Source organism: Gorilla gorilla, chromosome 15, assembly GCF_029281585.2.
Source record: "Gorilla gorilla gorilla isolate KB3781 chromosome 15, NHGRI_mGorGor1-v2.1_pri, whole genome shotgun sequence".
Lineage (NCBI taxonomy): Eukaryota > Metazoa > Chordata > Mammalia > Primates > Hominidae > Gorilla > Gorilla gorilla.
In genome coordinates, this window is record NC_073239.2 from 70,121,613 (window position 1) to 70,142,418 (window position 20,806).

At 40.8% G+C, this 20,806-nt stretch overlaps 1 long non-coding RNA gene across 4 annotated transcripts in view; it reads left to right on the top strand.

The window, feature by feature from the left end:
- Positions 1 to 20,806, top strand: part of LOC129526638 (uncharacterized) — a 422,067-nt gene that overhangs the window by 11,381 nt on the left and 389,880 nt on the right. Inside the window, exons 5-7 of one of the 4 annotated variants that reach the window (XR_010130752.1) lie at positions 12,399 to 13,883; positions 15,597 to 15,664; positions 16,175 to 16,272. The exons of the other annotated variants lie outside the window; for them this stretch is intronic. This is a non-coding gene — a long non-coding RNA (uncharacterized lncRNA). Of the gene's footprint in view, positions 1 to 12,398; positions 13,884 to 15,596; positions 15,665 to 16,174; positions 16,273 to 20,806 lie in introns of those variants that run through there. 4 annotated transcript variants of the gene reach the window in all.

The following is a 20,806-nucleotide window of genomic DNA, read 5'->3' on the forward strand; positions in this document are numbered from 1 at the left end:
GCCGGGCATGGTGGTGGAAGCCTGTAGTCCCAGCTGCTTGGGAGGCTGAGGCAGGAGAATCGCTTGAATCCGGGAGGTGGAGATTGCAATGAGCCGAGATCCTGCCACTGCACTCCAGCCGGGGTGACAGAGCGAGACTCCATCTCAAAAAATAAATTAAATAAATAAATAACAATCTTCTATGCTTCCATTCTTCTACGTGACAAATCAGCAGAACATATCTTCAGAATCAGGTACTTCTTAAGCGGTAGTAGCCAAAGGGATTATTTGCTGATGGTTAGCAAAGCTTGCTTGGGAGACTTTTCCAAAGTGAAGAGATGGTTGAGATGAGCTAGCTTCAGAACCAGGAGAAATGGATCCACTGAGACAAATGTACACATTATGCCTAGATTTGGATTTTTGAAAAAATGACAGGAAAACAAACAAACTAACCAGTCTGGGTCAAACAACTAGCCAAACACTTAAGAATTGCTGAGGGGGTGGCCTTTTCTGAGAAACACTTGAGCACAAAGGTTAATTAGAAAGACAGTTTCACAAACGCAGCCCGGTCTTGCAGAGAGCAGTCTTACCTTGTACCTAGCAAGGGGCAGATTGGCACAGTGGACAGAGCCTGGGCTTTGGAGCCAGAAAAGCCCAAATTGGATCCCTGGCCCCTTACATTTATGGCTTTGTGCTCTTGTACAAATCATCAAATCTTCCTCAATCTCAGTTTTCTTCAAGCATAAAATAGATTATCTCAGAGGTTATTGTAATGATTAAAGGCAATGCATATAAATCTCTTGGCCAATAAATGGTTGCTCTTATTTCAATGAAGGTCAAATTCTAGTGACTCTCACAGTCACTATGAGGCTTGTTACCTGGTTATGATGGATAATACACATATATTTCTGGATTCCAAAGCACAACTCAGGATGCTTTGTGATTGCCAACACGTTCCACCAGAGGCCTGTTTCCAGACCTTTCTTATTTTTGCCAAGTAGAGATAAATGCTGATGGAAACTGTCACTTGTCACATTCCCAGCCCCCAGGCATCTCCCTAATCTCTCTGTTTGTCTGCAAGCAGGGCTGTCAGGGAAGGCAGATCAAGAGCTCAGACAACAAGGGACTACAGCTTTGGCCTCACTCCTTTGTCCATTCAAAGAGATGTGCCAGATGCTTAGAGCTGGCTTGGAGGAACAGGCTAAAGGAGCCCAGATAGTTTAATAGTAAAAGATCCCCATACACATTGGTTTTAAGCAAAAGACTATATGTTTGTATGATAAAATATTACCACTTAATTGTGGTCCTGGCCAGAATTAATCACAATTTTAATCAGCAATGCTGCAATGTAAGTAAGAAGGGGGTCCTGGGAAAATGCTCTGGACTTTTAAAATTTATCTCAGTGGAATGTGTAGAAAAACTTCTGGGTGTTACTGCTGGCATGGATTCTCACTTACTACATGGGTTCTCATTTCCTCATTTAATCCCCCAATTTATTTCAAAATATGACTTTGCCTCCCGGTAGTGACCATCAGAGTAACAGTGATTTCATAAGGTCAGTCTGGAAATCAGAATAAGTTTTGTTTTCACTGGTGAAATTGGTGAATTGTTTCACCACTTCCTCGATTGTCTTGCAGTCAGTTCAAATGAACAGTTTGTTCATTCAGTGCCTCAATTGCCTCAAGTCAAGGTGTTATAAATAAAGTTTCGGTGCTGCAAAATAAATAGCACTCAAATATAAAACTTTCTTTTTAATTATCAGCAAGGCAAGTTACTTCTACGGAAGGGTGCGCCCTTACAGATGGAGCAATGGTGAGCGCACACTTGGACAAGGGAGGGGAAGGGGTTCTTATCCCTGACGCACATGGTCTCTGCTGCTGTGTCGTTCCCCTATTGGCTAGGGTTAGACCGCACAGGGTAAATAATTCCGATTGGCTGATTTAAAGAGAGTGATGGGCTGAGTGGTTTGGTGGGAAAAATGGTTATGACAGAGCAGGTAATCGGAATGAGTCAGGGTGGAATAGGTAATTGGAATGAGTCAGGGTAGAGCAGGTAATCGAAAAAGGTTGCTTTGCGAGGAAGTTAAGTTTAAAAGTAGAGGGCAAAGAATTGAACATACTAACATATTGATTCTTTGAAAAGAAATTTAGAACGCATATCCAACAACCCCACCTCTTGCATTTCCTCACAACTCTTTCTTTTCAAACTTTTTAACATGTCTTGGCTTAGTGTTCTACTTGATTTTCTAAAAGAAGCTTCTCTGGATAAGGTGGAGGATAGTTAAGGGAGGTTTTAGTAAGTGTCGTTTTTATGAGCCTCTGCACCAACCCACAGATGCATGGTGTGACACAACACCAGACAAGGATAAGTATACCCATTACGGCTGTGAGGGAAGTAAGAATTGAGGCTATTATTCTTTTCCGTTTACCGAACCACTTTTCTAGCGATTCTGTAAAGGGGTCATTTACCCCTGAGTTGATGGGTAACTCATTGGATAGAGCAGTCAGACCTTGCAATGCCTTTGTTATACTTCCGTTAGGGGTGGTGGTGTTTCGAATGAAGGTGCAACATTGAGTTTTAATCATGATGCAGACTCCTCCTCTTTCTGCTAATATCATGTCTAAGGCTATCCTATTTTCCCAAGCCATCTGGCTAGTAGCCCCTAATTGCTCAGCTATTCCTTTAACAGCACCTCTAGTGTAGTTAATAAATCACTGTTGGTTGTAATAGTTGTAGTTTATCCAATTTACCTTTTTATTAATTGTCACCCAACAAAATATTGACTCGAATCCTGCAGCTATTTGATTTGGGCTTTAAATTGATTTGGTATTCCCCGTGGGACTCCGATGGCATTTAAATAGGCGTGAGAGTTGAAAGACCCATAAGGGGCTTCTCTCGCTTTATAATGTCTTATTTTCCCTTCCTTTGGTTGATGAAATGCCAGGGTAAAAGGGATAGCCAATTGGACTAAAGCACAGATGCCACTCCAATTATTTGGCAGAGTGTCCAGTAAAGGTCCACAGCAATACCACCACACATCCACTCGGGGATGAACAAGGGCTGACTGATTGATAAGCTCTTGAAAATTCTTAAGCTCACCACACCCCTTCAGGTCTCCAAGGAATGCTAAGTTTCCTCCCTGTCGTGAGAGACACGAAGTGAACTTAGTGTTGGGAGATGGAAGCTGGATGGCCCTTGGGGGCTGACCCGCTGGGTGCCGGATTTTGGGATATAGCAGAGACAGAGGGTGGCATGACTTGTTACTTCAAGCTGTAGAATCCTGGAAAAGAGCTACCATGCATCCCACGCCCAGTCAACTGGAGGACCACCCTAGTGGAAAGGGGACAATCTGGGCCTCTGGCCTGCGGTGTGCACAAACATAACAATTGCTTTTGTTTAACGTGCAGATGGAATATTTGATCCATTCCAACCAGGCATTTGCATCTTGATATCCTGTCTTAATTGCCAAAATTTGTTTTAAGTCTTTAACTTCTATGATAGCTGTCTCGGTCTTGTCTTGGTCTTGTTAGATGGAGGAGGAGCAATTGTTCCGTTGTGAGAGGTTTTGGAAGAAGGCTTAGAGAAAGGTACAGGTGGTGGGGAATCAAAGAAATGCATTTCAAAGAATCCAATAGGGTCTGTCTCTGAAACCTCAGCCCCCATAGCATAAAACCAGCTTAAAGAAGGGAACCAGCTTAGAAAAGGGGAAGAACTTTGAGGGTTTGAGATAATAACCTCTATAGGATTGCACTGGTTTAGCTGAGAGTTGGGGGGTGGGGTGGGGGCAGGGTGACCCTCTAGTAAAATGAATGCATGGTTTTAGGAAATTATAAAAACAGATTGGGGCAGTCCATCCTTGCTCTTTAGTGGTCCACAGAATGTTGGACCAACTATGGCATAAAAGCTGTACATCTGGGAGCAAGACTGCTGGTTGACACTGGGGTCTTTATTAAAATCTCCCCGGATTAAATGGTCCCAATTCACTAATGCCTAGTCTGAGGAGAGTCAGGAGGGACAGAGTTACTTTTCTGAAGCAGAGAGCTGTCTTTGAGTTGGCAAGTCCCCACAGGGTATAACAAGGCAAGCATTAAATGCAATAGTTTGAGGTGAAATTGACTTGGTTATATTAATAACTAGATGGTCAGCAATAGAGTGAGGAAAGAAGAAAGAGTAATAGAATAGATGAAAGAGAGTTAAATTTTTCTTAGCTTTAGTTTGGTAGGGTTTTCCCCTGGGACTATGGCCCACGACTCTGGAGGGGCAGCACTTTTTTGACTCAACTGTGATGAGTCCATCCCCTTTTTGTTGTACGAACAGCCGTCTTGGCGGTTAGCAGCACAAGGTAGGGTCCTTCCCAGGCTGGCTCGAGTTTTCCTTCTTTCTACCATTTGATGAGAACGTGATCCTCAGGCTCGTGCTAGTTTACCAGAAATTCTAGGGGTGCTACCTGTGCTAAAAGACTTTTAGTTTTGAGGGAAAGGAAAATGGAAGATAAACCAAGTATATAATTTCTAAGAAATTGACCTTTTGTTTTAAATGTGGGGACATCAGCAGTGGACTTTATAGTCCTTGGTGCCTTCTTACTGAGAAATTTCCTTTAGCACCTATTTTTATTACTTTTTAGACCAAAGAAAGCCAAACACCATTTTATATTTGACAATGCTTCCTGTATGATTTTTATACCAGATAAGCTAAATTTCATCTTTATATTAGTGTGTTATTAATGTTAAACTTAATTGTAATAAAACCTTGTAGGCATATTTATTCAATTTTTAATGTCTGACCATAAGGTAAGATTTTTATAGTCTCTTTTTAACCTTTTATAATTTTTGTTAAAGAGCAGGTTAGTGCTTTTAGAAAAACCTTTTGTGCTTTTATTTTAATGTCCAGTTCACAGAAAAACTGGATGATACCCCTTTAACTTTGGCCAGTATGTTTACACACAGAATTTCCTTTACAATTAACATTTCAAAACTTGTTTAAACCTTTAAAACAAATTTTTTAACCTTTTAATGTAGGTAAAAATCCACATTCTTATGCCTCCTTATAATCCTTTTACCAAAGATATATTTTACTTTCCTTATACACCTTGCACATAAACTGTTTCTTCATTAGTTTTACATTCAGGAGGCCTAATTACTTTTAAATTATACAGCATTTCGCATAAATTCCCTGTTATAACTTTCTTTTTTCACAACTTTTACAGACAATTGTTTGACATGCCTCAACTTTTTTACTTGTTGCAAACATCCCTTTCTTTAAACAACCGGTTAATTTATTTTAGGACAAGAACTTACCATATAACATTCCTTTTTATATAAATTATCCCCCTGACTTTTTTTTCTCAAAGATGATAACCTTTCTTTTCCAAAGCGAACTTCCTTCATGTCTGTGGACTAGGCTGTCTAAGGCCACAGATTAGAAGTTAGGATAATACATGTTATACGGTTAACTTTTAGCAAACTTAACTTTTGTAAAGTACAGTTACTTTTGTAAGTTTGGGATTTCAATTATTCTTTGCTATTAATAAGGCCTCGTTCAGTCCATATTAACTTATAATTGGTATAGATGGCTGTTTCCTAATTCTGTAAGTACTTTAAGGCTTGGCTGAGTGCAACCAGCTGGCATGTTTGAGCAGACCAATTATTAGGTAATTTTCCTAACTCTGCTTCTGCAAGAGTTTCCATATCATTTACTGAATACCCATTGTGTCTTTTTCCCTCAATCACCCGGGAGGGAGGAACCATCTATTGTCTTGTTCTGAAGGGAGTTCCTCCTAGGTCTGGTTGGACCTTTGTAAGGTAATTAAGATCCCTGTTAGGAAACCTGCTGGGTTGAGGGAATTTTCAGTGGTCAATGTTAAATCATCTTTTTCTAACAGAATAGCCTTATACTTTAAGGTTCTTGAGTCAGTAAGCTACCTTTTTGCTTCTTTTTTTCTTTTCTTTTTTGACTTAGGATGGTTCTGACCTGATGAGGTGTGCTCACAATGAGATTTCCTCCAAAAGTTGTTTTTCTACTTCCTTCTGTTAGCAAAGCTGTTGCCGCTACAGATTGAATGCATTTGGGCCATCTGCGAGTTACTGGGTTAAGGATTTTTGATTAGAAAGGCTATGGGTTGTCAGTGGCCTCAGTGCTTTCGGGCTACGCCCTTGTTTACGCTGACAGCAAAGTGGTATTGGAGTGTTATAGGGTCATGGAGAAGACCTTCAATTATCAATTATAGGTTTTAAATTTACCCTGGCTTTTAAAGGAATAGGGTACACTGTTTTCTCTTTACTACTTCTATCTCTCTCTTTCTTTCTTTCTTTCTTTGACTTTCTGTCTCTCCCTCTCTCTCTTTGACTCCCTCTTTGTCTCTCTGTCTCTTCCTCTGTCTCTGCCTCTCTCTCTCTTTGACTCCGTCTTTGTCTCTCTCTCTTCCTCTCTCTCTCTCTGCCTCTCTTTTTCTCTCTCTCTTTTCTCCGTCCTCTCTGCTGGTCTTTCCCTGCCTCTGCCAGCCGCTTATGCTACTGTTCTCCCCTCTCCTTCCCCTTCCCCTATGAGAGCAACCGGCGGGAGTGGAGCTACTCTTTCTTCCCCTGAGAAGAAAGGAAAGGGGAGTTCTGAATATTTTTCTTACTACCAGAGGTTTGTGTGAGGTTCAACCCCCTCCATGGGGATTTCTCACCTCTTTTTGAGGTTCAACCCCCCCCATGGGGATTTCTCACCTCTTTTTGAGGTTCAACCCCCCCATGGGGATTTCTTACCTCTTTTTGAGGTTCACTCTCAGCATGGGGATTTCTCACCGCTTTCTGAGGTTCAACCCCTCCTCATGGGGATTTCTCACCTCTTTGTGAGATTCAGCACCCCCCAATGGGGATTTCTCACCTCTTTTTAACCTCCAAGACATCCTGACTAAGGAGTACTTCACCGCCCCCTGCAGCTTTCTTTCTCTAGTCCTGACTAAGGAATGCTTTACTGCCCCTGCGGTTTCTCTGTCCTTGGTATGTCCTAACCAATGAATGCTTTATCGCCCCCTGGCTTTTTCCTTAGTCCTGACCACCAAAGAAATACTTTACTGGCTCCTGTGGGCTTCTCCTTCCTTGGTCTGTGCACAGAGCCATCGTGGCAGTATGTGAGGATACTTTAAGCTAGGTTGCTGGCCAGTTTCTTTCCATGTTGCTGAGAGCTCAGGTTATTCCTCACACTGGGTAGGTCCTGATTTCTCACCCTTGAGGCTGCCACAAGGGGGTGGGGCACACCTCCTCACGAGAGAGAACCAGAGACCACCCCTGGAGGGGAATGTAATCACAGGCGAGCCCCCAAATTGTTATAAATAAAGTTTTGGTGCTGCAAAACAAATAGCACTCAAATATAAAATTTTCTTTTTAATTATCAGTAAGGCAAGTCACTTCTATAGAAGGGTGTGCCCTTACAGATGGAGCAATGGTGAGCACACACTTGGACAAGGGAGGGGAAGGGGTTCTTATCCCTGATGCACATGGCCTCTGCTGCTGTGGCATTCCCCTGTTGGCTAGGGTTAGACCACACAGGCTAAACTAATTCCATTTGGCTAATTTAAAGAGAGTGATGGGGTAAGTGGTTTGGCGGGGAAAAATGGTTATGACAGAGGTAATTGGAATGAGTCAATGTGGAGCAGGTAATCGGAATGAGTCAGGGTGGAGCAGGTAATTGGAATGAGTCAGGGTGGAGCAGGTAATCGAAAAACATTGCTTTATGAAGAAGTTAAGTTTAAAAGTAGAAGGCAAATAATTGAACATACTAACATATTGATTCTTTGAAAAGAAATTTAGAACTCATATCTAACAAAGGGACAGAGAATATTAGGATCACTGTCACCACAGACATTATCATCATGAGGAGCATTTGAAACTGCCATTGTGAAATTATGACAGTAAGAGAAATCTGACGTAGTTAACTCCATCTTGCTTCTCACCTTTGAGTCGTCCTTGATTGTTCCTGAGCATAGGCCAAATTAACCTTGGGAGGAATTTAGTTTATAGTTTAACCTTTAAGCAAGGATGATAACAGCCCTTCCCAAAATTAAACTGCCTTTGAAAAAGCAATGAAAGGCCACGAGGTTAGGATTATGAGAGGGGTCTGCACTCTGCTAAGAGGTAGATGTAGTTTCTAATCCCTTACCACTCTGGGCTCATGTGGCCAGAGGTCACAAAGTTTGTGACCTTCCCAATTGCTCCTGTAGGTAACATCACTGTTGTAGAACCTAATATGGGTGTTTTTGAGATGTTTTTCAAACTGAGTACACTTAAACTCCACTGATCCTGTGGCCCAAACCCAGAGATGGACTTGGTGCATGAAGATAGTTTTCCACACCCCTATGATTTCATCCCAACCAATCAGCAGCACCATTCCCTAGCACTCTGCCCACCAAATTGTCCATATAAACCCTTAACATCTGAGCCTTTAGGGTGACTGATGTGAGTGATAACTCCAGTTCTCCCATGTGGGCTGGCCTTGGGTCAATTAAACTTTTTCTCTACTTAATGCCATGGTCTCAGTGAATTGATTTTGTCTGTTCAGCAGTCAGGAAGAATTTGTAGGACGATTACATGTTTATCATAAATTCACCACTGCATGATGCCACATCAAGGAAAATGGGCAGAACAATTAACCATGAATGAAGACTGTTTAACCCATCAACATTTTCACAGAGCCCTCCAGACCTTTGTGCAAATCCTTTAACAGAACCTTGGTAGGATACTACATTGCAACAAAGACAAATTATGTGGATAAAGGGGCAGGAGAGTTGGTAATATTCTAAAAGTTAATTACTATATATATATATGTACATATATATATTTATTTCTATCTCCTTAGCTTTAAGATCTTCATAAAAGGAAAGTGGGAAGCACTGCACTGTAGTTCAGTGGTGTGGTATAATATGAAATACAAGCAGTATCTTTGATCTTTGTCTCCAGTTCCTGACACACTTGGAATTTCCTGAGTTACAGAAATGTCTTTTGTTATTCATAGGGAGCCCCTTAGATAACGAGAAAGTTTATGCTAATAAAGTGATTTAGGGTAGGGCCCCTAGATAGCCTCAGGATAGGGCCAAATCACCAGAAAGACCAAGCGATTAGAGGATTAGAGGGTTGGAAGTTTCGCATCAACCTCCAGGAAAGGGGGTGGGGCTGGACATTAAGTTCTAAAAACTCCTCAACAAGGATTGAGCTTCAAATAGCTGAACAAGTGGAAGTTCCTGGAGGGTGGTGCCCAGGAGAGGGCATGGAAGGCCTGCACCTCCCCCAACACCTCACCCCATGATTCTCTTCATCTGGTGTTCCTTTTTATCTTTTTAAAATATCCTTCATCAATAAACTGGCAAATGTAAGTAGTGTTTCCCCGAATTCTGTGAGCTACTCTTGCAAATTAATTGAACCTGAGGAGGGGCTAGAGGGAGCCCTGATTTATAGCTTGTCAGTCATCAGTATAGGTGACAACCTACTACTTCAGATTGGCATCTGAAGTAGGGAGCAGTCTTGTGGGATTGAGCCCTCAGTCTGTGGGATCTGACACTATCTCTAAGTAGACAGTGCCGGCTTGAGTTAGAACACACCCAGCTGGAGACACTACTGGAGAATTGCTTGGTATGTGGGGAAAAACCACAACACATTTGGTCATAAAAGTGTTCCATGAGTGTGTGAGAAGGAGAAAAATAGCTTAATTTTCCCTTTTAGAAGTGGTTTCTAGATACTTTTATTTGTAATGCTTGTTCCTTGGTGCTGTAAAGAAATAGCACTTGAACACAAATTTAATTTCCTCAGCAATGCCGTTTTTATACTTTCTGCAGAAAGGGTACACTCACCAGCAGTTTTGCCATGAGAATGCACCAAACAAAGGAGACAGGGTCATTTATAACCTGATGGTCCACTTTACTGCTGTGTCCAGTTTCCATTGGCTGGAATGGGACCTCACATTCTGTATTTGTCCTGATTGGCTAGCAACTTAGAACTTTTTAAAAGAGGCAAGGGCAGAGGAGAACAAAGGAAGGTGGCAGTAACTTGTGGAATGCTGAAAAAGGTAAAAACACCTTCAAATAAGAGGAACAGGCTATAACCTAATGCTTGCTTGGACTAGTGTAAGCATGCCAGGGCAAATATTTAGGCTAAATTATGGGAGCTAAGAACATAAAGTACACTGATTTCTTTATTACAGCTAGCAGATATTTAAGAATGTTAGCACAGGTCTTTGAATAAATTTTGCTTCTAAGAGAAGTTACTATTTATTCTTAATTAGATGGGGAGGAAAGTCTTTGAAGAGGAACCTCTACTTTACTTTTTATGCTTTGTTTTTTACGCATCGGTTATATTTAAAAACAAAAATTGGAGGGACAATTATAATTTGCCAACTTTTAATTTCATCAGATAAGGAAATTAAAAAAGGGATTTACTAGAAACAATTGATATAATTTTATGAAGAGACAGTTTAATACCAAAGTGATAAAGTGGATATAATTCCAGAATAAACAATGGTCTTTCAAACTGAATAATAGTGGCTAACATTTATTGAACACATAGGCAAGATGCTGATCTAAATTATTTGAATGTACTCTTTTACTCACACAACATTATGAGATGGATACTGTTATTGTTCCCATTTTATAGATAAGGACATTGAGGTACAAAGAGGTAATATGTTCTAAGTCATATAGTAATGTCAGAATTTGGATTTATTTCTCCAAAGTCCATGGTTTTAAAAACTATGCGATAATCTTTAATAAGGCCTTATACATTTAGCTTCCCTAAAAAAGTGGTTGGTTATGTTTTAGTTTGTATTGCCATAACAAACTACCATAGACTGGGTAGCTTATGAACAAGAAAAATTTTTTTTTTTTTTTTTGAGACAGAGTTTTGCTCTTGTCACCCAGGCTGGAGGGCAGTGGCGTGATCTTGGCTCACTGCTACCTCTGCCTCCCAGGCTCAAGCGATTCTCCTGCCTCAGCCTCCTGAGTAGCTGGGATTACAGGCACGCACCACCATGCCCTGCTATTTTTTTTGTTTTTAGTAGAGATGGGGTTTCACCATGTTGACCAGGCTGGTCTCAAACTCCTGACTTCAGGTGATTCTCCTGCCTTGGCCTCCCAAAGTGCTAGGATTACAGGTGTGAGCCACTGCGCCCGGCCAAGAAATTTATTTCTCATAGGTCTGGAGGCTGGAAGTCCAAGATCAAGGTGCCTGTAGATTCAGGGTCTGGGAGGGCCCATTTCCTGGTTCACAGCCTGCTGCCTTCTTGCCGTGTACTCACATAATGGAAGGGGTGAGGTCTCTCTCAGGTCTGTTATACAAGGGCACTCATCCCATTCTTTAGCGGTCTGACTCCATGATTTAATCGTCTCTCAAAGGCCCCACCTCTTAATACCATTACTGTAGGGGTTAGGATTTCAACATATGAATTTAGGGGGAACACAAACATTCAGACCACAGGAGTTACATAATTTATTTTTCTCGTTTTGACATCAACGGGTATAAAAAAGTGGTCTCAGACCTGCACTAGTTTGAAAATCAGGGTCTCTCCTGAAGAACGGGCAGGAGATTGGCAGTGATCTTGGAAGGCCAGAGGAAGCCTGGGCCTTAGCTATGAGGGGCCTCAGATTAAGACTCTTGATGTTATCCTCAAACATTGTTATTCATACAGACACCTAGAGACACCACCTGATTTAAAAGACAAATCATTCAACAAACTTCTGGTATATCATTATTGGAAATATCACCCATAGTACAGTATGACTTGTTTTTCGAAGTAAATTTTGTAATTATCTTCTGAGAAATACCATTCTACTGGCATTGGAACCACACTGTGAGGGAGAGAGTACTTCTTTCCCACTCCTGTTTCCATGGAAGGAATAGATGATCCACTCCCTTCCCCAGCAGAGAAAGGCATGGCAGGACACATTTTATCTTCTGCTCTCTCTCTCTTCCTTCAAGGAGATGTGATAACTTACCTGACTGGTGAAGTCACTTAGCTCAGTGCCTTTTGGGTTTGTCTTGCAGAGCCAGTCTATACCCAGAATGCCTACATTTTCTGCTCTTCCCTGTGGTCTGCCTGCTGAAGCATCTCTGCCCATAAGGAGAGGCAAATTCAATTTGGGGAGGGGTGTTAATAAGCCCCTTTGGTTTTATATCTAAAGTCACATTATCCAATGAGTTTTATCTGTTTTAAAGTTAACAATTTGATATTTATTTTTCTGTCTTCTGTGTTTTATTTCTGATTTGATTACATATTTTGGAAGGGAATAAAGTAGCTGTTATTTAAGCCCTAAACTCCAAAATGATGTGGCATCATACACTTGTGAGAGGGAGTTGGGAAGGGGCCTTAAGAGGCCATCTGAAACATGTCTAAGCTAAAGACCTTTTCAGAATAATCATCCTTATTTTTTTATTTTTATTTTTTTTTAGCACTTACTATGTCATAGGCACCGAACCACAAGCCTTCTGCAGGAATGATCTCATTTAATTCTTACAGCAATCCTATCAGATAAGTAGTGCTGATATTACCATTTTACTAATTAGAAACTTGAAGCTTGGCGAGGTTAAATAATACGTCCAAAGTCGCAGAATGATTCAGTAGCAGAGGCTCATTGAGGGGCAAACAAGATCAATCCAATCCCATTCCTGTGTGAAGAAGACAGACATTAAACAATTAACCAAATAAATAATTGATGATAGCTGTAATGAGTGCTATGACAGGTGCTGAGCCAAGGCATAACTTCTGTTCTGAGGGTTCAAGGAAAGCATTCTTCCCTGACAAAATGACATTCAATCATGAACTCCCACAGTGCTTAGGAGCTGGCAAGGCAAAGGCTTGGGTAGGATGGTTGGGATGAAAGTAAGAATGAGGAGTGAACAGTATTCTAGCTGGGAGGGTCCAAAGTGGGAAGGGGCATGGCAGACCATGGAACTGAGAGAAGGCCAGCAGGCAGGCTGCAAAGAGGGTGAGGGAGGAGGCAGCACCAGATGAGATTGGAAAGCCAGGTTGGGGTGTCATGATAGAGGCTTTGTAGCCATGAGAAAATGTTGGGCCAGGCCAGGTGTGGTGGCTCACACCTGTAATCTCAGCACTTTGGGAAGCCTAGGCAGGAGGATTGCTTCAGGCCAGGAGTTTGAGACCAGCTTGGACAACATTATGAGACCTCATTTCTACAAAAGATAAAATTAAGAAAAAAATTAGCATGGTGACATATGCCTGTAGTCCCACCTACTTTGGTGGCTGAGTCTCCCACTTGGGTCTGGGAGATCGAGTTAGCAGTGAGCTGTGATTGTGCCTCTGCACTCCACCTGGGTGACAGATCCTATCTCAAGAAATAAGCAAACAAAACAAAGAATGTTGGGCCGTATCTTAGGAACAAAGCAATGCCATTGAAAGGTTTCATAAAGTCAGTGGCATTTGTGCTTATTTCTCTCTGAATGTCCTCCTGCTATTTTCTGAGCTTTGAATTCTGACTACATTAGAGAGAAATTTTCTATTAAGATGCTAGTCTCTCTTTAACATCTCATGTGTGTGTGTGTGTGTGTATGTGTTTTATGAACTACTAATCTCCCTCTTAATAAAGGACAGGGTATATGAAGACTATTCAATAGTTGTCAGCCTTGGCTGCACCTTCAAATCACCTAAAAAAACATTTTAAACACTGATACAAGGCCATACTGAAGACCAATTAAATCTGAATCTCTAGGCATGGGAGCCACACATCAGTATTTTTTAGACCTAGCAGCCTCTGTAATTCAATTTAACAAATGTTTATTGAACCCCTAAATCCAGGCCCTGTGTTAGATGCTGCACAAAGATGAATAAGTGTGAACAGCTGTCAACTATTCCAAAGTTGTAGCTGCTACAGCTGCTATAAAAGGCAGCGAGGCTGAGGCTGCCCCAGGAATCAGGAGGTAATTAAAAGCATCCTTGAAGTCAGTGAAAATAACAACGCATGCGATTACATGTCCGCAGTGTCTCTCCTGGTCTATTCACTGCATTACCACTTGAAAACCTCAGAAATCAGCAACTCCAAGCCAAGAGAGTGGATACTCATTCTCATGGTATCGTGTGTGATGATTCAGATGAGTCCAGGTAACCTGCTGCTTGCTTGCCTGGCAGAGTTAGTTGGAGAAAGAAGGCAACACATCCAGTTACTCAAATATTTATTGAGCACCTATGTTGTGCTAGACACTGGAGCTACAAATCTTATCCACCTTTCCCAAACTCGTTGTTCACAGAAAACAAGGAATCTAATCTGTTTTTTTAGTTTGTTGTATAAGAATGAAATGCCTTCTGATTGTAATTCAAAAGGCTGATCTGTGGATAAAAATAGGTAATAAATATTCAAGTGCTTTGGGAAAAAAAAGAATTCATGATGCATCATGAAATTCTGTATCTTGAATCATGAAACCATAAACCTTCAAGGTTGGCTATTTATGCTATTGATTTTGAAACATATTTTCAGAGACCAGGAATGATTTCTTTTTCTCGTTTTATGAATTTTCTAGCATTGTATCAGGCAGAATAAGGCATTTAACCAATGTTATTTTGATTATGATTAAATGACTATTCAAGCTAGAAAGGATACATTTTTTTTTTCCGAACAAACTTTAACAAAAAAAAAAGACATTCCAGTATGAAACAGAACAAATGTTGAGGCCAGTACAGATTTGAAAGTTTTAAAAGAATGTAGAATCATGTCTCATTTTTAAAGCTCTAGATATAGCCTAAGTTTGCAATGGCCTCTGGGAGCTTGAATTCTAGGATTTCAACCAGATTAAGATAGGAAGACATCTTTGTTTAATAAATATTCAAGTTTCCATTTAAGTGCCTTAAGTGCTTCTCTTACTTGGCTCCACTTTGAGATAATGTGAGAGAAAATAAAGACATATTTCATAGCTTAGAGATTCTTAGATGGGAGGTGGAAAGAATCCAGAAGTCTATCCAGAATGACCTAGAGAATTTCACTGGAGAGCACCTGCCAGGCCTGGGATGGGGTGGTGGTGTGGGGTATAACTGAGCATGGGGGACTGGCATGGATGCTTTTCATTTTCTTTTACTTTTTTTTTTGAGATGGAGTCTTGCTGTGCCACCCAGGCTGGAGTGCAGTGGCATGATCTCGGCTCACTGCAACCTCCACCTCCCAGGTTCAAGCGATTCTCCTGCCTCAGCCTCCTGAGTAGCTGCGACTACAGGCACCCGCCACCACACCTAGCTAATTTTTGTATTTTTAGTGGAGACGGGGTTTCACCATGTTGGCCAGGATGGTCTCAATCTCCTGACCTCATAGTCCGCCCACCTCAGCCTCCCAAAGTGCTGGGATTACAGGCATAAGCCACTGCGCCTGGCCCATGGATGCTTTTAAGAAGCTCTCTTAATAGTTCTGATGCCTATTCTAGTTCAGAACCACTTATCAAGTCCAATTACTCTGTTTTATAGATGAAGAAACTAAGACCCAGAGATCTGAAGTGAGCTATTCAAAGTCTCACAGCTAGTTAGTGACAGAACTTAATATTATGCTATTATACCACATAGATTTCTGTATTTCTGCTTACATTGCTATTGCCTCAGTTCCACTGGCACAGCCTTTGCTCTGTAAATAATTCAAATGTATTTCTTCTCAGATGTTGTATAAGGGGAGAACTTAGCTCTGAATGGACTAGTATACCTGATCACCAGCAGCAGTTAAAAGGTATGATTATATATGCCTCAAACAATCATCTAATAAAAGATAGGAGTTTAATGGTTTTCAAGGATCTAGAATTAAAAGGAAACTGAAAAATCTTTCACTTGGGGTGTGTGTGTGTGTCTGTGTATAATATGTTATATATATTTATATAGAAAATTTATATATATAATTTTTAATGGGGACTGAATCTTGCTAAGTCCTCAGGACTGGTCTTGAACGATTCTCCCGCATCAGCCTCCCAAAATGCTGGGATTACAGGTGTGAGCCACTGTGCCCAGTTTGTTTTTTCTTTTTTCGTGAAAAGTACACACTCAAAAAAGGGGAGTGTGGGTGTACTCAAGAGAGAGTCGCCCACTTGGTTTAAAAAACAGAACTCTGTTATAATACAGCCTTTTTTGTTCTACTCTGACTTTAGAAGTGAAATATACTTATGTTAATTAAATAATATCAAAAAACCATAACATTATGTTTGAAGACCACATTTAAAATTTTCTCCTTTTTTTTTTCAAACAGGTTCTTACAGGGTCTTGCTCTGTCACCCAGGCTAGAATTCAGTGGCATGATCGCTTCTCACTGCAGCCTTGACCTCTCAGGCTCAAGCCATCCTCCCACCTTAGCCCCTGGAGTAGCTGGGACTGCAGGTGCATGTCACCATGCCTGGCTATTTTTTTTTTTAATTTTTGTAAAGAGAGGATCTCACTATGTTGCCCAGGTTGGTCTCAAACTCTTGGGCTCAAGTAACCCTCCAACCTTGCCTCCCAAAATGTTGGGATTACAGGTGTGAGCCACCATGCCTGGCCTAAAATTTTCTTTATAATATAGTAATGTGGTATAGGCACTTTCTTCCCACCTGCTGCTAAAAATTTGGAGATAATTTACCCTCCATCTCAATTTTAAGTATGATCAGAATTATATATCTAATTGAACTAAATACACATTGAGTAGAAAGTTATGTCACAGTTTGAATTTCACTCGTATTCTGACTTATATCCATTTTGAAATACTCGAGATTAGTATACACAACACTATTTATTCTAGTGTTAAATATGAATAGTTCCAGTGAAACTGCAAGTATGTTTGTTTCAACAGGTCCGGTTTATAAGGTGACTAATGTGTTTTTGTGCACCTCTTGACTCTGCTCTTTCTAAAACTGCAATTGCCCAGCTGGCTTAACACATGGGTAGGCTGAAAGAGCAGTGTGGGTGGGAGGTGTGTGTGTGTGTGTGTGTGTGTGTGTGTGTGTGTGTGTGTGTGTGTATGATGGAAAAAGAGACAAGGTTAGAATAGGGAGTTCCACTGAACTACTGTGAGTAATCAGTTATGCTACTATGACTTCCAGGTTCCCATTCAGTGAATAACCCTTTACTTTCTTCTGTCCTATGCAGCTTTCTCCTTTTTATTTCTTAGAGATAACAATGTTATACCACTGATGTTAGCTTAAATTATTCATAGTACCATAAAAAGCATTAAACACCAAGTAACAAAGGGCCAAATTTCCAGATGCTCAAAACCTTGAGAAAAATAAAATCCATACCATGAAGCTATCTGTGATTCCTTCCTCAAAGTATGACCCTTCCTGGACCCTTATAGAACTTTGCCTGCGCCCTTGTAAGGCCACATGCCATCTTCTGCTTTGTACCCTTAACTCCAGAATACAATATAATTGTGTTGCAGCCAATATGTATTTCCCATAGTCCCTAATCTGATTCCTTGTACATAGTAGGCACTCATAAAGGAGTGTAAGAAGACTGTATTTTTAAGATTAACTTGGGGAGAGGGGGGGTCTCTATTGATAAAAGAAGTGGCATAAAACATTTATGAAAGGCTTTAATGTACTGGTTTCATTAAAGAGCTATTCTCACATTACATAGGCATCAAATAGATGATTCAAGAGGGAACAGGTTTCTTTCAATTGGTACGTCATGTCATGGGGCTTTGAAAGGAGATACACTTAATCATCTAGAAAGCTCTTAAGAGAAGCTCCCTAGCTCTTTAGGAAAGTTAAAAATAGGAAAGGTGAAGACCACAATGAAAACATTTATGGAGGTTCTCTTTACCTCTATCTGTGATATATTAAATAATGTTCCAATTTGACAACCTCTCAGAGATAAAATAACCTGGCTCCAACTATCAACTCCCTGAGGTTCTCTCCCTCCCTGGTTCTAAAAGTAAGGTTCTGAACCAACAACCAACAGTTCATACCCTGTGGGAATTTGTGAGGAATACAAAATTTCTGGCCCCACCCTGGACTTAACTGAATCAGGAACTCTGGGGTGGAGCCCAGCCATCTGATTATGACAAGCCTTCCATGTGGTTCTGTTGCAAGCTAAAGTTTGAAAACCACTGCTTCACCCTGACCCTTCCAGACTGCAGTGCACTAGTAGCTCTGGTCACCTGGGAAATGCTCCCTTAGGCCTTAGGCTCTTGAACAGAGGAGAAAATAAATGTTTGTGAAGAGGGAATGAAGCTTACCTTCTTTTTTGTCCTGTTAAAATAAAAATACCCTGTCTCTCCACTAAAATAACACCTTAATTATGTATTCTAATCTTAATAGGGATTTGCCAATTCAGCTGAGAGCTAGAATAGTTCTTAGTTGGACACTGACTTGATCTGGGATGCACTGGACTGAGCCAGCCTAAATTGACGTTTGTCTTCTGTCAGGGAGGAAGGAAGAAGGTTTATATATGATTGATTATGTTACTACACTCCTTCTTCCAGGCCAGGAAGTAAGATAATCAATCATATAAACTATTTTTAGAAGTATGTTTAATTTACGTAAGAGAAAATATCAGACTTGCAAGAGGCCTTAGAAACCCATGATGATTTTTCTGCTCTCCTCATTTTTCTAAGTTCTCACAGCTAGTTGGTGATAGAGTCAGGACCGCACACCAAGTTGTTATCATTCATAAAGGAGTGCTTGTTCCAGGGATTCTAACGAACAGCCTGCAGTGCCAGGAATACCTTATATCACTCAACATTTATTTACATTTCAACATTTTCCTTATGCTCAAGGGATGGCAAGTCTAAATTTAAGGTAGACCAAAGATGAAAAGCTAACATCTTGCCCTCAAGGAATTCACAGTCTGATGCTTCACAGTCATCTTAATATCTGTTGAAGTTCTAGTTGAAGAACTAATTATACTCATTCATTGTTTTGTCAAATAATCCCAGAAAAGTGGCTAAAAATCTGTTGGATTAAAACCGCCTTTGCAAAATTATGACTGAGACAATGAAAGATCTAACTTAATCGGCTTCATCTTGTTTCTAACCTCCAAATTGTCCTTGTTCATTCCTGGGTGTAGGCTGAACTAACTTTGGGAGAAACTTAGTTTATGGTTTGTAGTTTAAAACAAAGATGATAACAGCGTTTTCCCAAAGCAGACCTCCTTCCTGCCTGGGGACTAGATTGACTTTGTAGGACTTACTTTAGCCTTATCTGATCTTGTGGTCCCCACTCAGGAACTGACTCAGCACAAGGCAGCTTCGACTCCCTATGATTTCATCCCTGACCATCAGCACTCCTGGCTCACTGGTTTCCCCCAGTCCACCAAGTTGTCCTTAAAAACTCTGCTCCCGAATGCTCGGGGAGACTGATTTGAGTAATAATCAAACTCCAGTCTCCTGCACAGCTGGCTCTGCGTTAATTACTCTTTATTGCAATTCCCCTGTCTTGATAAATCAGCTATGTCTAGGCAGTGGGCAAGGTGAACCCATTGGGTGGTTACAGTATTAGTTATAATTATTTTGGTTGCAAGAAATAGAAACCTACCTGAGCCAGCTTAAGCAATTGATTACAGCGGGATCAAAGAAAGATGAACAAGCAGGCCTCAAAAGGGTAGGAACTGGGATGTGGAGCATTGTAATGTGCCTAGGAAGTCCTCTTTCTGGGTCTCCTCCTGCTCTGCCTCTGCCTACTCATGAATCTCATTCTTTCAGGGAGCAGCAAGGTATTTTTCTGTCTCACAGAATACATGGGAGTAAAGAAAAAGCCACAGACAGTCATGAGTTTGTATACATGGATGTATTTATTTATTTATGAGACAGAGTCTTGCTCTATTGCCCAGGCTGGAATGCAGTGGTACTATCTCAGCTCACTGCAACCTCTGCCTCCTGGGTTCAAGTGATTCTCATGCCTCAGCCTCCCAAGTAGCTGGGATTACGGACATGCACCACCACACCCAGCTAAATTTTGCATTTTTAGTAGAGATGTGGTCTTGCCATGTTGGCCAGGCTGGTCTTGAACTCCTGCCCTCAAGTGATCCACCTGCTTCAGACTCCCAAAGTGCTGGGATTACAGGCATGAGCAACTGTGGCTGGTCAGTCATGAGTTTTATACGTTGAGTATAGAAATGCCCACTGAAATGCTCAATAGTCTTCTTCTCTTTCTTCTTTTTTTTAGAGACAAGGTCTCATTATGTTATGTTGCCCAAGCTGGTCTCAAACTCCTGGGTTCAAGCAATCCTCCTGCCTCAGCCTCCTAAGTAGCTGGGACTACAGGCACGAGCCAGCATGCCCAGCTTTCTTTTTTTTATTTTTAACTAATTTTTAAAAACTAAGTTTAAACTAAAAAGGAAAAAAGAGCTTTATTGAGATATAATTCACAAATTCACATACCATAAAGTTAACTTTTAAAGTATACAATTGAGTGCTTTATGGTAAAATTGATCCTTATTATTCATGGATTCTGAATTTGTGAATTTACCTATGAGCTAACATTTATTTGTAACCCCAAAAATCAAGATGTATCACACTTTCCTAGTCATTTGAAGATGTGTGCAGAGTGGCAAAAAATTTGAGTCACTGGATATGCGTATTCCAAGCTGAGTGTGAGCAAGACAATGCTCTGCCTTCTGGTTTCAAGTCATACTATAGACAAGGGTCCTTTTCATGGTCAACAGAACCAGAGGAGCTGTTACCTGGACATTCTGATAAAAGAATTGCTATATATGATTATAAGTAGCAAAACTCATTTATCATGCAAAAGTAACTATTTACCAATTCACACTGACTTCTAAATTAAAGTGAGTTAAGGATGGGTTTACTTTTTCTAATTTAACAACTCAAGGAATTTTATTTTTACATTCAAAAAGTTTTCTTTGGGCTGGGCGCTGTGGCTCACGCCTGTAATCCCAGCACTTTGGGAGG